Here is a 12,351-nt window from a genome sequence, read left to right on the forward strand (position 1 = left end):
GGGAGGGGAAGAGGGGAGGGGGAAGAGTAGAGGGAAAGAGGGCTCAGCTGAGGGGAGGCGAAGAGGGAAGGGGGAGGAGCAGAGGGAAAAGGGAGAGCAGAGGGAAAAGGGGCTAGCTCAGTCTGGGAAGACCTCTTGGAGAAGGTGAGCTCTCAGTAGGGTTTTGAAGCGGGGAAGAGAGTTAGTTTGGCAAGCTGAGGAGGGAGGGCATTCCAGGATAGCAGTAGGATGTGGGCCAGAGGTCGACGGCGGGAAAGGCATGAACGGGGGACATTGAGGAGGTGAGCGGCAGAGGAGAGGAGTATACGGGGTGGGCAGTAGAAAGAGAGAAGGGAGGTGAGGTAGGAGGGGGCAAGGTGATGGAGAGCTTTGAAGCGAAGAGTGAGGAGTTTTTGTTTCATGCAGTGGTTGTTAGGCAACCATTGGAGGCTTTTAAGGAGGGGAGTGACATGCCCAGAGCGTTTCTGTAGGAAATAATGGTGGTATTTCTTAAGTGCTTACTATGTGCAAAGCACTGTTCTAAGCGCTGGGGGGATAGAAGCTGATCAGGTTGTCCCATGCAGGGCTCACAGTTTTAATCCCCATTTTACAGATGAGGTAACTGAGGCACAGAGAAGTTAAGTGAGTTGCCCAAAGTCACACAGCTGGCAAGCAGCGGACCCAGGATTAGATCCATGACCTCTGACTCCCAAGCCCGGCTCGTTCCACTGAGCCATGCTACCTTATTAAAATCATGTATCTTCCATGAAGGATTTCCAAAAATCTAATTTCCCTACCCTAATGGCCTTTCTCTCATTCATTCAATCATACTGAGTGCTTACTGTGTGCAAAGCACTATACTAAGTGCTTCTTTAAGTATTTTGGTACTCACCCTACCCCAGGCCCATAGCACTTATTTATATATCCTTATATTCTGACATTCCCCTATTTGGAATTTATTTTAATGTCTGTCTATCCCCCTTAGACTGTAAGATCCTTGTGAGCAGTGATTTTGTCTACCAAATCTATTGTATTGTACTCTACCAAGCATTTACTTCAGTGTTCTGCACACAGTGAGCACTCAATAAATATCACTAATTGATTGATGAAGCAGAAACTCCTGACCATTGCCATTAAATTCCACCCCTCCACTAGCTTTACCCTCTTAATTATCTACTCTTTTCTCTTACAGTATCATAGATCTAACTCTCCATTGCTCTCACACTAACCTACCCACTGTACCCAATTTTTGTTTCTCCCTTCTCTATACTCTTGCCTTGCCCTTCCTTTTGTCTGAAACTCTCTCACTCTCTTTTCAAAATCACCAGACCAGGGATCTCTCATCTTCAAAATCTTTTGATATCACATCCACACCAAGAGGCCTACTAATATTCCTGTTACTTCTCTCAGGTCATATAGACTAAATTACTAGCTTGGTAATTTTTCATCAAATAAGAAAGTATATACTTACCCCCACAAAAACCTGTAGCACCCAGACTTAAATTCCCTACCTTTTAAACATTTGTACATCTATCCATCCATTTTTTCTTTCTCTTCTATAAATTATTTTCTGTTTGTCTTCCCCACTTGACTGTGAACACTTTGAGGACAAGGACTGTTTTCTAACTCTATTGTACTCTCACAAACATTTAGTACACTGCTCTACACACAGTAAGTTACAAAATAAATACTACTGATTGATAGAAGTATTGATTCATATATGCCAGACCATACCCCTGCATTCTTCAAAGTCTTTATGAAAATTACCCTCCAAGAGTCACAGTTAGTGACACAAGTAATAACAAAGGACAATACCTAGAGGATATAATTAATTTGTGAAAGAAAAGTGCCTCAGGTGTGTTTTCCGAAGAGGCGAATGTTGGGATGGAGAAGTTGAGATCAGCGTTCCAACCCCGTGCCAAATGCATCTTGTCTGGGAAGAAAATTGTGCCTGAAATCTCTGCAGGTGGTGTGAGCTCAATCCATAACTCGCAATGATAGATTGGAAAACCTAAATTCTCTCTGGCTTCTGACTTTATAGCTCAGAATGCACAAGCACTATTGGGTCTTGATCATCTTAGTTGACGTAAGTGAAGCTATTTATTTAGCTTGGGAAATAAAGGTCAAGTGTTTAAACTGTTTAAACTTTTTCTCCAGAAGCAGTTAGTTGAATGACATCCTTAAACCAAATTTTCACCTTCAGTGGAAGAGTATAACCAGGTCATAGCATAGCAAAACAGGCTAATCTGCAGAACAGTCAAGACAATAATGAATCCTGGGCCACGAAGAACACCTTGGAACCAAGTGGAATCAGGTGAAAATGTGAGAGATAAGAGTAGGTTCACTGGGGACCCAGCAGTGAGGAAACACATTCTAGCCATCTGGGTTTTTAAGCGTACTCTCAGATTCAATAAGTCAACCAATTGCATTTACTGAGTGCTTACCATATGCAAAGAACTGTACTAAGCATTTGGGAAAGTACAATATAACAGAGTTGGTAGACGTGTTTCCTGCTCACAATGAGGTCACAGTCTCTAAGAGTGATTCACAAACACAGAAGTAAAGCCTGCTATTTTGTCAAGCATTTCAGTTCTGCAAGGATGGTTTACATTCACAGCTTGCTCATCAACAGTCCCACCCTTACTCATTCGTTAAGCAGTGGTAAAAGCCTGTGACTGCAGAACCACCTGCTGATGTGTGACACTATGGTGAAGATGATGGTGAAAATGATATTTGTTAAGCACTTACTATTGGGTCAAGCCCTGTTCTAAAACTGAGATTGGATACAATCTAATCAGGTTGGACACAATTTCAATCCCCATTTTACAGATGAGGTAATTGAGGCACAGAGAAGTGGAGTGACTGGCCCAAGGTCACAGAGCAGATAAGTGGCGGAGCCGTATTTAGAAGCTATGTCCTGTGGCACAACATCAGTGCTACATTTTGGTCACCTCGGACGTAAATGAATTTGGTACAAAAAATACTGTGGGTGCTTCACAGTGGGCTTCTCCATGGCTTGTGTAGCTGCTTGCAGCACTTTCTGCCCCAGCAGGAACACAGCTGGCAGAGGAGATTGTGAGTGGCTCTGTATGAATCACTAGCACTACTTTCAATTCCTTGGCAGATTCTCAGGCACGAAGTCTTCATGACTGGGACCAGGAGTCATCCATTGTTTTCTACAGGACACCCATCAGAATTTATACAGTGTAGGCAGGGTACTGTACAGCAATCTAGGAAGGGGCAGTGGAGGGAATACACATGGTCATTGTCTTCAAGCAACTTACAGTCTAAAGTGGGAGCTTTTCTTGTCTTGTCTTATGCTCTCGAGTCATCTCCGACACCATAGCGACTCCATAGAGACATCTCTCTGAATGCCCCACTCTCCATCTACAATCATTCTGGTAGTATATACATAGAGTATTCTTGGTTAAAATATGGATGTGGTTTACCATTGCATCCTTCCATGTAATAAACTTGAGTCTCCACTCTTGACTTTCTCCCATGCTGCTGCTGCCCAGTACTAGTGAGATTAAATTTATAGCAGATTGTCTTTCATTAGCTAACCACTGCCCAAGTTAAGAATGAAATAGGTATGCCTCTGCTTGACTCTCCCTCCTCTAATGGAGACTGGTAGAATACTGGAAACTCCCCAAGTGCAATCCTGGGGGGTGGGGGATGGAGGGAATGGGGCGCTAAGCAGACAGAAACTGTATGCATGCAGTAGGAGGGAAAAACATAGAATCGAGTGGTAGTAGTGAATTATGGAAAAATGAGATGTGAAGAAATGAGCTACATAAAAAGGCTTTTTACACATTATTTCTAATGGCAGCTGATGTGATAACATAATAGAAGAGTGGAAATTAGTTAACAACTCTTTGCCCATCCGTATGCACCAGACCACCACTCTCCATCCCATCAAATTCTTATTTTAAGGTCACAGCTCCTCTAAGAGGTCTTCCTCAATTAAGCCTTCTTTTACCCGATTCCCTCTCCCTTCTGTGTCATCCATGCACTTGGATTTGTGACCTTTGGAGATTTGGTATTCACCTCACACTCAGTCTGTCTTACCCTCTAAGCTCAGTGTGGAAAGGGAACACTTAATACAGTGTTCTCCACACATTAAGTGCTCAATAAATATGATTGATTAATCGATTGATTGGTATTTGTCAAATGCTTGCTAGGTGTCAAATGCTGTCTCAGAGCTAGTTCAGACACAATCCTTGTTCCACATCGGACTCAGTCTAAATGAGAGGGAGGACAGGTATTTTGCATTTTACAGGTGAAGAAATTGGGGCACAGGGAAGTAAAATGACTTGCCCAGGGTCACAACACAGGCAAGGGGTGTTTCCAGGATACAAATGAATGATCTGGCATATTTTCTCCAGTGGACTCTGATAAGGCAGGACTCATCATTCTCTAAATACCAGTGATATTTTGGGCATAGATTTCCTTAAAGAGAATTATGCCAGACCTGAAGAAATATGTTTTTACACCAAGTACAGAGCATCGAGTTCTCCCTCTACAAAGTAAGCTCATTATGGGCAGGAAAATAGTCTGCTAATTCATTTGTATTATACTCTCCCAAGTACTTAGTATGGTGCTCTGCAGATTGTAAGCACTTAATAAATACCATTGATTGATTCCTATCAGTTTGAGTGACTGGGCATGGCCTGGTAAGAAAGCATTCCATCAGGTTAAAAGAAGCTCGGACCCACACATGAAAATCCAGCAGGGCACAGCAATCCCATCCCCAGATAATAATAATAATGATTGTGGTATTTGTTAGCACTTACACTGTGCCAAGCTCTGGGGGTCTTGTCTTGTTTAAGGCTGTTGACTCATCTCTGACCCATACTGACTCCATAGACACATCTCTCCCAGAATGCCCCTCCTCCATCTGCAATCATTCTAGTAGTGTATCCATAGAGTTTTCTTGGTAAAAATACAAAAGGGTTTACCATTGCCTTGTGCACAGTAAACTTGCGCCTCCTCCTTTGACTCTCCCATGCCACTACTGCCCAGCGTAGAAGAGTTTTGACTTGTAGCAGATTACCTTCCACTCACTACCCATTGCCCAAGCCAGGAATGGAATGGGTAAACCTCTGTTTGACTCTCCCTTCCTTAACGGGGAATGGTAGAGTACTGGAAACTCTTCAGGTGCAATCCTGAGAGGGGAGCACTGGGGGTAGAAACAAAATTATTAGGTTCCATATGGGATTCACATACTAAGTAGGAGGATGAACGGATATCAGATCAACAAATCATCACAAAGGCATCATTAGGAAGCAAGGTGGCCTAATGTAATGCGCACGGGCCGGGGGCAGAGGACCTGGGTTCTAATCCTGACTCTGGCTCTTGCCTGTATGTGCCCCAGGTTCCGCATCAGTAAAAATGGGAATTCAAAACATGTTCTCCTCCTTAGAAAGAGTCCCATGTAGGGCAGGGACTCTATCTGATACAATTAAGTTATATCTACCCCAGTGCTTAGTACAGTGCATAGTAAACATTTCATAAATACTGCAATTATTATTATTTTCTGGGACTATCTGGGAAGTTGGATTGGAGCTGGGGGATTATTTATTTGACGTAAAGCAATGTGGCGCCCATGAGGAAGCAAGACAGAATCACAAACCAAAACAGACCTTATGAACTATGACCTCAGTTTCATTTTGCAGCCAAGAAGAAGAGGATTGTGCTGGTTTTTTTTCCACTGTACCAGGATGCTTCATTCACAGCACAATCAGCCATGTCATCTGCGACTTAGGGCAAACCACAGTCTCTGCCCATAAGAGAAAGCCAGAGCTGATCTAGAAGTGTGGATTTTATGTCAAGGCATGAGCTGTCCTGGACTGAAAAAAAAACAGGCTAAAGATCCAGAAAAGGTAAAAAAATACAAAAACTGAGGTTTCCAGTTCAAAAATCTTTGGGTATTATCAATACACTTGGATTTTATTTCTTCTTTAACATTGGCTTTTGAGTAATGTAACAGCAGAGTGCTTTTCTCCAATAATGTATTATGGTGATACATTATCAGAACCAGCTGTTGCTCTAATGATGTGGAAGAAGGATGAAGGATTTTGATGATATATTGCCTAAAAGTGGAGCTGCATAAGAACAAAATGAAACCCACTTGGGAGCATCATGTTTGAAAAACACCCAGAATGCTGCAGATTGATTTGTCAGGGGCACATACTTGGCATCAGGAAAGAGTACTCTGCTCTATGATTGAAATGTATCTAAATATGTATGCTGAGTGATTTATTATGTGGTTGATAACCAAGGCATTAAAAGATGCATTTATTCCATTTCAGTTTAGCATATATTTATATATATATATACATATAAGCCTTGTCACCTTTTCAAACAAAATCCCCAACAAAAGGTACACCTACCTTTTGTACAAGTCAAACTTTTTTAATTTGTCTCTGCACAGCTAAGGTAAATAGAAAAAAAAATCTCCCAAATGATATAACTTCTTGTCAGATGAATCTTCCTATATCTCCCCCTTCCTCATCCTGCTGCTGCTCTCTCCTCCTCCTCCTCTTGTTTTTCTTCCTTCTTCCTTACTTTCTCTTCCTCCTCTTCCTCCTCTTTCTCCTTCTTCTCTTCCTCCTCCTCCTCCTTCTCAATCTCTACCACCTCTTTCTCCACCTCCTCCTCCTCTATCCCCTGGTCCTCTTCCTCATCCTCGTTCTCCTTTTTATCATTGTCCCCCTCTTCCTCCTCTCAGTACTCTAACTATATAAAGGTAATTGGTACAACCAAAGAGGAGGGCAAAATCATCACTAGAATTTCTTACTATTCATCACAGATAAGCATATGTTAAGCAGCTCTTTAATGTGTACCTTACTGAAAGAGAAAATGAGAGCATCATCCATCTAACTAATTTGGGGTGGATTATAACTATGCCAAAATCATGGGAAATTAAAGGAACATTGACTTCTCCTAACATTCCTTGAAAAAAAGGACTGATACCCTATCATCAGTATATCTTTCTTCCCACTATTTGCATGTCTGAAAGGGACTTAAGGGCAGTAAAATCCAGGCATTTGTAACTGGAATCCATTCTTTGCACATCACATCCTACTTCTGGCCTGGAATACCCTCCCTCATCAAATCCTCCAAACAATCACACTTCCCCTGCTTCAAAGCCCTACTGGAGGCTCACCTCCTCCAGAAGGCCTTCCCAGACTAAGCCCTCTTTTTCCTCAGCTCCCCCCTCCCCACCACTTCGCCCCGACTCACTCCTTTTCCTCTACTCCCTCCCCACAGCACTTGTGTATACAATGTACATATCTATAATTCTATTTATTCATATCAATGCCAGTTTTACTTGTTCTGATGTTTATATATACCTCTAATTCTATTTAAATTGATGCCACTGATGCCTGTTTACTTGTTTTGATGTTTGCCTCCCCCTTCCTGGACTCTGAACCATTTGTGTGCAGGGATTGTCTCTCTTTGTTGCTGAATTGTACTTTCCAAGTGCTTAGTACAGTGCTCTGCACACAGTAAGCGCTCAATAAATATAATTGAATGAATGAATGAATAAACGATTATCTGTGGGGGAATTATTCCTAGTTCGAAGAGCACTGATTTTCAGAATTACCCTTATAGGGGATCTCCAATAGCCCCACCAGGGATGGATTGAACAGAGGTTTAAATGTGTTGGACTGGACACTGGGTTATAGCTGCCTGGGCATACCCCTCTAGACTTTAAGATTGTGACGGGCAGGGAACATGTCTACCAACTCTTTATAATGTACTCTCCCAAATGCTAGGTACAGCTGCTCTGCACACAGTAAGTGCTCAACAAATAAGATTAATTGATTAAATGATACCCACCCATCCATCACTTCTGCATTTATACCCTCATCACCCTTCCAAATATATAAATTTGCAAATTCTACCATTTAAGATATTATACATCCAATATTCTGTGTTTCAGTCTTTTCCTTCCTATATGTAATTATTTTGTAACCACCTGACTGTCAGTAAAGTCACTGAGGACAGGGATTATTATCTTCTATTTTTATTGCACTCTTGTATGTACTTAGTTTTTATTTAGGGTTTTTTTATGGTATTTGTTAAGCATTTACTATGTGCCAAGCACTCTACTAAGCTTTGGGATAGCTCTATGTGGGATTGGACACAGTCTATATCCCACAGAGGGCTCACAGTTTTAATCCTCATTTTACAGATGAAGTAACTGAGGCACAGAGAAGTTAAATGACTTGTCCAAGATCATGCAGCAGGCAATGGCAGAGCCAGGATTAGAACCCAAGTCTTACTTATTCCCCAACCCGTGCTTTATCCACTAGTCCATTTCAATCAACTTAATTGACTGACAAATTATGTGATAATGGCCATATTCCTTGGAAGGAAATCAAGTAGTGTGAGTTAGCCTAATTACAGACTGAGGACAAGAAGAAACAATCTAGAAAGCAAGAAATCCTTCTGCTGGATTAAAATAGGCCTTTGAAATGAGTTTTGGAAGTTAAGGTAGTGTCCCACAGAAAGCTGTCGTTAGCAGTCATATTTGATTTATTTTGGAGAGTTGAACAGATAGGCTAATTTTTCTGAAATCCACTTGTGGCTTCCACGAGGCTCCAAATAGAGAATGGAAATCTGGCTTGATTTCTTTAAGGGGCTTTTCCAGCTTGAGGTTTCAAGGACCAACTGGCCCTGCTGGTTTTTCTAATGGGGTTCTGCGTCACTCCCCTTCTTAAAAACCTCCAGTGGTTGCCTATAAACCTCCGCACAAAACAAAAACTTCTCACTCTAGGCTTCAAGGCTCTCCATCACTTTGCCCCCTGCTACCTCTCCTCCCTTCTCTCTTTCTACTGCCCACCCCGCACTCTCCACTCCTCTGCCGCCCACCTCTTCACCATCCCCCGTTCTCGCCTATCCTGCCGTTGACCCTTGGGCCACGTCCTCCCGCTGTCCTGGAATGCCCTCCCTCCTCACCTCCGCCAAACTCATTCTCTTCCCCTCTTCAAAACCCTACTTAGAGCTCACCTTCTCCAAGAGGCCTTCCCAGACTGAGCTTCCCCTTTTCCCCCTGCTCCCTCTGCTCCCCCTCTACCCCTCCTTCACCTCCCCTCAGCTAAGCTCTCTTTTCCCCCTTTTCCCTCTGCCCCTCCCCCTCTCCTTTCCCCTCCCCTCAGCACTGTGCTCACTCGCTCAATTGTATATATTTTCATTATTCCTATTTATTTTGTTAACAAAATGTACATCACCTTGATTCTATTTATTGCTATTGTTTTAATGAGATGTTCATCCCCTTGATTCTATTTATTGTTATTGTTTTTGTCTGTCTCCCCCAATTAGACTGTAAGCTCATCAGTGGGCAGGGACTGTATCTGTTGCTGATTTGTACATTCCAAACGCTTAGTACAGTGCTCTGTACATAGTAAGCGCTCAATAAATACTATTGAATGAATGAATGGTCACAAGTTATTGCTCATTACCTCCAGGCTTGGTCCTTGGCTTGCTTTCCATGACAGTAATTTTCATAATCGAACATTCCATCCACCGGGGTTTATGCTTCCATCTTGCAATCCAACTAATTTCACAACTCTGCACAGAAGAAATATGAACAACTCTTGGTCGGCACAGCCAAAAGCTGCACATTCTATCCAGTGGCATAACTAACTTAGCAGTGAGCAAGGAACATCTAAATCATGTTGATGTAATTCAATAATATTCGATGCTTCTGGTCGCAGGCTCTGCTCAATTTATTTTTAGAAAGAAAAGTGCTCTGTAAATGCAAAGCATTATTATCATCATTATTGTTATTGATTTCACCAAAGCTAGAGAATTTCTCATCTCGAACTTTTTCAGAGGCTGGAAGGATTTTTGTGGAATCCACCAAGCCAATAACAATTGTGTAACGGAAATCTGCAGGAAACTTAAAACCTCAAGACCAGCTGAAGACAGCCACACAGACCTGATTCAAACTTACATAAGATGAGCAGACAGATTTCCTATAACTGAATTTCTAACCAGCTTTCAAAACTGCACAATGAGAATCGTTTGATCAAGGTGAGTGGAGCATAAAATCCATAGAAATATCCTTTAAATTCAACCCTTGGGATGCCATTTTCTTTTAAAGGATATTATCCTGTTAGAGATCCACAAGAAGGCAAGTGAATTTAGGAAAAGGACAGGGGAAAAAAAAAAATAAAAGCAGAACTGGATAGAAAAAACTCCAGGCACTGCTCCAATAAAGCAAACGACAGGATTAGATGCTCCAATAGAACAGATGATTCCATAAATATTATATTAGATAATAAAATGCTAGGAGCACTCAGTCACTTTGAACACCTTGGCAGAAGTTTCACAAATCAAAATGATGACTTCTCTATCCTGTCGAAAATGTATTCAGCGTAGACAGCACCAAGCCACAGAAGAAAAAGCGATTTCCCCTACTCAATCAATTAATTGTATTTATTTAACATTTATTGTGTGCAGAGCATTGTACTAAGCACTTGGGAGAGTACAGCACAGCAATAGGCCAGTCACATTCCCTGCCCACAATGACCTTAAAGTCTAGAGGGGGAGACAGACATTAATATAAATAAATAAATTATGGATATGTACGTCAGTGCTATGGGGCTGGGAGCGGGGGTGGTGAATAAAGAACAAGTCAGGTTGGCATAGAAGGGAGTGAAAAAAGAGCAAATGAGTGCTTAGTCAGTGAAGACATCTTGGAGGAGATGTGTTTTCAATAAGGCTGTGAAGGTGGCAAGAGTCAGATAGAAAAAGGGAGGGCATTCCACAACTGAGGCATGACATGGTTGAAAGGTCAGTGGCAAGATAGACAAGAACTAGGTACAGCAAGTAGGTTGGCAATAGAAGACCCAAGTTTGTGGACTGTAGTGAGGTGAGGTAGGCAGGGGCAGGGGCATTGCTTTAAAACCAATGGTAAGGAGTTTTGGGGGTTTTTTATGTGGAGGTGGATGGGGAACCTCTACAAGTTCTTGAGGAGTAGGGGAACATGGTCTAAACGTTTTTGTAGAAAAATGATCTGGGCAGCAAAGTGAAATATGGACTGGAGTGGGGAGAGACAGGAGGCAGGGACATTAACAAGGAGCCTGATAGAGTAATCAAGGAGGGATAGGATAAGTGCTTGGATTAACTTTGTAGCAGTTTGGATGGAGTGGAAAGGGCAGATTTTTGCTATTTGTTTAGGTTGAACTGACAGGAGTTAGTGGTAAACAGTATGTGAACTCAAAGGGCCCCCAAAACAAATTGAAAGAGAAGTGATAACCCATGCAACAGCTTTAGTCTGTTGTTTGCAGCTCAGGCAACAGTGCATATAAAGAACTCTGGCACAGAAAAGAAAGTCTTCTTTTACCCTATAAAATCTTGGAAAGAGACTAAAGGTCATTAAAATACAGCTGCACCACTTGTCTCCAAAACAAAAATATGCTTGAATGCCAGGCTGTTGAAATGAAATGATCTTCATTTCAAAGAACAGACATGTGAGATTTTTCCATTTTCTGAAAACACTATTTCAGGTGTTCAGAGAAGCAGCATGATGTAGTGGATAGAGATCTGGGAGTCAGAAAATCATGGTTCTAACCCCTGCTCCACCAGCTGTCTTCTTTGTGACCTTGGTCATTTCACTTCACTTCTCCATGCCTCAGTTACCTCATCTGTAAAATGGGGATTGAGACTGTGAGTCCCACGTGGGACAGGGACTGTGTCCAACCCGATTTGCTTGTATCCACCTAAGCACTTAGAATAATGCCTGGCACATAGGAAGTGCTTAACGAATACCACAATTATTATTGCTATTATTATTATTAATTATTAGGTGTCTGGTTCACTTTCTATTTGGAGCAGAACTTGGTGAAGACAGACCAGGAGCAAAGCCCAGTCTTCTGAGAATGCAATAGCAGTAGAAAGAGAAACGAAGATTATTAAGAAAGATGATTCAAAAAAAGCAAATGCAGCTGCTCAGTAAAACAACCCATGTAGACTCCAACTGGTGACTACTCACCCCACACCTGCACATATATTGCAATCAGTTAATCAGTCATGTGTGCATTGAGTGATTACTTTGTGAACAGCAACATACTAAGAGATTGTGAGAGTCCCTCAAAGGCTCACTTCTATTCTCCATCTCCATCCATTCCCTTGGAGAACTCATTCGCTTACATAGCTTTAACTACCACCTCTATGTGGATGATTCCCAAATCTGTATCTCCAGCCCTGATCTCTCTCCATTTGCAATCTCACATTTCTTCCTGCCTTCAAGCAATAGCTACTTGGATGTCTTGCCATCAACTCAAACTTAAAGTGTCCAAAACAGAACTCCTTATCTTCCCACCAAACCTTATCCTCCTGGTGACTTTCCCATTACTG

The sequence above is a fragment of the Ornithorhynchus anatinus genome, chromosome 2 (assembly GCF_004115215.2).
Source record: "Ornithorhynchus anatinus isolate Pmale09 chromosome 2, mOrnAna1.pri.v4, whole genome shotgun sequence".
Lineage (NCBI taxonomy): Eukaryota > Metazoa > Chordata > Mammalia > Monotremata > Ornithorhynchidae > Ornithorhynchus > Ornithorhynchus anatinus.